The sequence below is a fragment of the Salvelinus sp. IW2-2015 genome, unplaced genomic scaffold, assembly GCF_002910315.2.
Source record: "Salvelinus sp. IW2-2015 unplaced genomic scaffold, ASM291031v2 Un_scaffold997, whole genome shotgun sequence".
Taxonomy (NCBI): Eukaryota; Metazoa; Chordata; class Actinopteri; order Salmoniformes; family Salmonidae; genus Salvelinus; species Salvelinus sp. IW2-2015.
The window spans coordinates 304,552-310,465 of record NW_019942679.1 but is presented as its reverse complement, the minus strand read 5'-3'; positions in this window follow the sequence as shown (position 1 = coordinate 310,465).

Below are 5,914 nucleotides of genomic sequence, written 5' to 3'. Positions count from 1 at the left end.
TATTATAATTAACAACTGTGTAGTGTCTTTTGTCTTTCGCGCCCTTCTCAGTCCCTTTGTCACCAAGCGTCATATCGGTTTAGCCCACTAGGCACATCCCCTATCATTCCTTGTAACCATATCTAATTTGTTGGTTTGTTTATGCATTTCTGTGATATTTAGTTATTCAGTAAATCAATTATTGAGACAATTGATGTGTGGATGATCATAGTGACGGCTGGGTTCGTGCCAGATGACCAACAATTTACGACGTTTGGAATGAGACTAACGGTGAGGTAAAGAATAATTCATTAATTAGAAGACTAATTGATCAGATATTAAAATATCTGAAAAGTTATAGTAGGAAAATTATAACTTTGTAATCTGAAGATTTCCTTGGTGCCCCGACTTCCAGTTAATTACATTTACATTATTAGTTTAATCACTAATAATAATTAGAATTGATTTGATAAAATAACAGTCTTCACTTTAATGATGCCAAAGACACGACACAGCTCTGGTGGACATTCCTGCAGTCAGCAAGTAAATTGTGCGGTCCCTCAAAACTTGAGAAATCTGTGGCATTGTGTTGTGTGACAAAATGTCGTATTTAGTGGCCTTTTATTCAAATGTATTGGTTACATACACATGGTTAGCAGCGAGTGTAGCGAAACGCTTGTGCTCTAGTTCCGACAGTGCAGTAATATCTAACAAGTAATCTAACAATTGCCCAACAACTACCTAATACACACAAATCTAAAGGGTGAATGAGAATATGTACATATAAATACAGTGCTCAAAAAAATAAAGGGAACACTTAGACAACACAATGTAACTCCAAAGTCAATCCAACTTCTGTGAAATCAAACTGTCCACTTAGGAAGCAACACTGATTGACAATAAATTTCACATGCTGTTGTGCAAATGGAATAGACAAAAAGGTGGAAATTATAGGCAATTAGCCAGACACCCCCAATAAATGGAGTGATTCTGCAGGTGGTGACCAACAGACCACTTCTCAGTTCCTATGCTTCCTGGCTGATGTTTTGGTCACTTTTGAATGCTGCGGTGCTCTCACTCTAGTGGTAGCACGAGACGGAGTCTACAACCCACACAAGTGGCTCAGTAGTGCAGCTCATCCAGGATGGCACCATTCAATGCAAGCTGTGGCAAAGAAGGTTTCTGTGTCTGTCAGCGTAGTATCCAGAGCATGGAGGCGCTACCAGAGACAGGCCAGTACATCAGGAGATGTGGGAGGAGGCCGTAGGAGGGCAACAACCCAGTAGCAGGACCGCTACCTCCGCCTCTGAGCAGGAGGAGCACTGCCAGAGCCCTGCCAAAATGACCTCCAGCAGGCCACAAATGTGCACAAGTGTTCCTTTATTTTTTTGAGCAGTGTATACTGGATGAGCGATGGCCGCGGCCATAGGCAAGGTGCAAATACGATGGTATTGAAATACAGTATAAACGCTATGACAGTGAGTAATGTAAGGTATATGTAAACATTATTAAAGTTGCCATTTATTTATAGTTTTGCATTGTCTAGTTGTGACTAGAGTAGACTGAGTGATCTATTTTATTAAAGTGGCCAGTGATTGGGTCCAATGTAGGCAGCAGCCTCTGATTTATGATTGCTGTTTTAGCATCTGATGGCCTTGAGATAGAAGCTGTTTTTCAGTCTCTCGGTTCCCAGCTTTGATTGCCACCTGTTACTAACCTCGCCTTCTGGATGTAGTGGTGCGGAATAGGCAGTGGCTCGGGTGTGATGATCTTTTTGGCCTTCCTGTGTCATCGGGCGCTTGTAGGTGTCCTGGAGGGCAGGTAGTTGCAGACCGCATCACCCTCTGGAGAGCCTTGCGTTTTGAGGGCGTTGCAGTTGCCGTACCAGGCTGTGATACAGCCCGACAGGATGCTCTCGATTGTGCATCTGTAAAGGGTTTGTCAGGGTTTTGAGGTGGCAAGCCAAATTTCTTCAGCCTGCTAGAAGTTTGAAGAGGCGCCGTTGCTTTCACCTCACTTGTGTCCTCTACCGGCCTCTAGGTCGCCAAGGCTACTCGTGTATGGGCGGCGCACACACCTGTCACCCATGTTACGCAGCAATCAGCACATTATGACAACTCACCTGGGACTCCATCACCTCCCTTGATTACCTGGCCCTATATTACAGTGGGGAGAACAAGTATTTGATACACTGCCGATTTGGCACGGTTTTCTACTAACAAAGCATGGTTAGAGGTTCTGTAATTTTTATCATAGGTACACTTCAAACTGCGAGAGACGGGAATCTAAAACAAAAATCCAGCAAAATCACATTGTATTATTTTCAAGTATTAATTTGTAATTTTGATTGCATGACATAAGTATTTGATCACCTACCAACCATGTAAGAATTCCGGCTCTCACAGACCTGTTTTCTTTAAGAAGCTCTCCTTGTTCTCCACTCATACCTGTATTAAACTGCAACCTGTTTGAACTCGTTACCTGTATAAAAAGACACCTGTCCCACACACACTCAATCAAAACAGACTCCAACCTTCGTCCACAGATGGCCAAACCAGAGAAGCTGTGTTAAGGGACATCAGGGATAAAATTGTAAGAACCTGCACAAGGCTGGGATGGGCTACAGCGACATAGCAAGCCAGCTTGGTCGAGAAGGCAACAGCTGTTGGCGCAATTATTAGAAAAATGGAAGAAGTGAAAGATGACGATCAATCACCCTGGGTCTGGGCGTCCATGCAAGACTCACCTCGTGGGCATCATTGCATCATTGAGGAAGCGAGGGATACAGCCCCAGAAACTACACAGCAGGACCTGGTCAATGACCTGAAGATGATGCTGGTGACAATAGTCGCAAAGAAAAACCATTAGTAAACACACTACGCCGTCATGGAGTAAATCCTGCAGCGCACGCCCAGGGTCCCCCTTTGCTCAAGCCAGCGCCATGTCCAGGCTATGTCTGAAGTTTGCCAATGCACCATCTGGGGATGATCCAGAGGATGGAATGTGAGAAGGTACATGTGATCTGATGAGACAAAAATATAGCTTTTGTGTCTAAACTCCCACTCACCGTGTTTGGAGGGCAAGAAGAGATTGAGTACAACCCCAAGAAACACCATCCCAACCGTGAAGCATGGAAGTGGAAACATAATTCTTTGGGGATTGACCTTTTCTGCAAAGGGGACAGGATGACTGCACCGTATTGAGGGGAGGGAGGATGGGGCCATGTATCCGCTGAGATCTGGCCAACAACCTCCTTCCCTCTGTAAGAGGTGCATGAAGTGGGTCGTGGCTGGCGTCTTCCAGCATGGATCAACGACCGAAACACACAGCCAGGGCAACTAAGGAGAGGCTCCGTAAAGAAGCATTCTCAACGTGTCTGGAGGTGGCCGAGCCAGTCTCCAGACCTGAACCCTATAGAAAATCTTGGAGGGAGCTGAACAAGTCCGTATTGCCCAGCGACAGGCCCCGAAACCGAAGGATCCTGGAGAAGGTCTGTATTGGAGGAGTGGGCCAAAATCCCTGCTGCAGGCTGTGCAAACCTGCCGTTCAAGAACTACAGGAAACGTAGATCTCTGTAATTGCAAACAAAGGTTTCTGTACCAAATATTAGTCTGCTTTTCTGATGTATTCAAATACTTATGTCATGCAATTTAAATGCAAATGAATTACTTAAAAATCATACAATGTGATTTCCTGGATTTTTGTTTTAGATTCCGTCTCTCACAGTTGATAGTGTACCTATACCGATAAAAATGACAGACCTCTAACATGCTTGTAAGTACGAAAATCTGCAAAATCAGCAGTGTATCAAACTACTGGTCTCCCCACTGTATGTCACTCCTATGGTTTCTTCCCCAGGAGTCATTGGTTTCTTGTTCCTCTTGTCTGGTCTGGCGTTGTTCGTGTTTTCATTGTTTTGGATTATAGTCCGTTTATTTATTAAAACACATTGCTTCCTGACTCTCAAAGCACATCGTTACACACTGTCTGTGTTGGGTGGACCATGTTCAGTCGTCTGTGATGTGTACGCCGAGGAAACTTTAAAAATCTCTCTCTGGCTCAGGTAGTGCAGCTCATCCAGGATGGCACATCAATGCGAGCTGTGGCAAGAAGGTTTGCTGTGTCTGTCAGCGTAGTATCCAGAGCATGGAGGCGCTACCAGGAGACAGGCCAGTACATCAGGAGATGTGGAGGAGGCCGTAGGAGGGCAACAACCCAGTAGCAGGACCGCTACCTCCGCCTTTGAGCAGGAGGAGCACTGCCAGAGCCCTGCAAAATGACCTCCAGCAGGCCACAAATGTGCACAAGTGTTCCCTTTATTTTTTTGAGCAGTGTATATGGATGAGCGATGGCCGAGCGGCATAGGCAAGGTGCAATAGATGGTATGAAATACAGTATAAACGTATGACATGAGTAATGTAAGATATGTAAACATTATTAAAGTGCCATTATTTATAGTTGCATTGTCTAGTTGTGACTAGAGTGACTAGTGATCTATTTATTAAAGTGGCCAGTGATTGGGTCTCAATGTAGGCAGCAGCCTCTGAGTTAGTGATTGCTGTTTAGCAGTCTGATGGCCTTGAGATAGAAGCTGTTTTTCAGTCTCTCGGTCCCAGCTTTGATGCACCTGTACTAACCTCGCCTTCTGGATGGTAGTGGTGTGAATAGGCAGTGGCTCGGGTGGTGATGATCTTTTTGGCCTTCCTGTGTCATCGGGTGCTGTAGGTGTCCTGGAGGGCAGGTAGTTTGCAGACCGCATCACCCTCTGGAGAGCCTTGCYGTTGWGGGRGGTGCAGTTGCCGTACCAGGCTGTGATACAGCCCGACAGGATGCTCTCGATTGTGCATCTGTAAAGGTTTGTCAGGGTTTTGGGTGGCAAGCCAAATTTCTTCAGCCTGCTGAAGTTGAAGAGGCGCCGTTGCTTTCACCTCACTGTGTCCTCTACGGCCTCTAGGTCGCCAGGCTACTCGTTATGGCGCACACCTGTCACCATTGTTACGCGCATCAGCACATTATGACACTCACCTGGACTCCATCACCTCCTTGATTACCTGCCCTATATACAGTGGGGAGAACAAGTATTTGATACACTGCCGATTTTGCAGGTTTTCCTACTAACAAAGCATGTAGAGGTCTGTAATTTTTATCATAGGTACACTTCAACTGCGAGAGACGGAATCTAAAACAAAAATCCAGAAAATCACATTGTATGATTTTCAAGTAATTAATTTGTATTTTATTGCATGACATAAGTATTTGATCACCTACCAACCAGTAAGAATTCCGGCTCTCACAGACCTGTTTTCTTTAAGAAGCTCTCTTGTTCTCCACTCATTACCTGTATTAACTGCACCTGTTTGAACTTGAACTCGTTTAACCTGTATAAAAGACACTGTCCCCACTCAATCAAACAGACCCAACCTCTCCACAATGGCCAGACCAGAGACTGTGTAAGGACATCATGTAAAAATTGTAGACCTGCACAAGCTGGATGGGTCTATCAGGACAATAGCAAAGCAGCTTGTGAGAAGCAACAGCTGTTGCGCAATTATAGAAAATGAAAGTTGAAGATGACGATCAATCACGGTCTGGGTCATGGCAAGATCTCACCTCTAGGGGCATCAAGATTCATATGGAGTGAGGGATTAGCCCAGGAACTACACAGCAGGACCTGGTCAATGACCTGAAGGAGCTGGCAATAGTCGCAAAGAAAAACCATTAGTAACACACTACGCCGTCAGGATTAAAATCCGCAGCGCACGCAGTCCCTGCTCAAGCCAGCGCATGTCCAGCTTGTCTGAAGCTTGCCAATGACCATCTGGAGATCCAGAGGAGGAATGGAGGAAGGTCATGTGATCTGATGAGACAAGAAATATGCTGTTTGTCTAAACTCCACTCGCCGTTGAGAGAAGAAGGATGATACAACCCCAAGAAC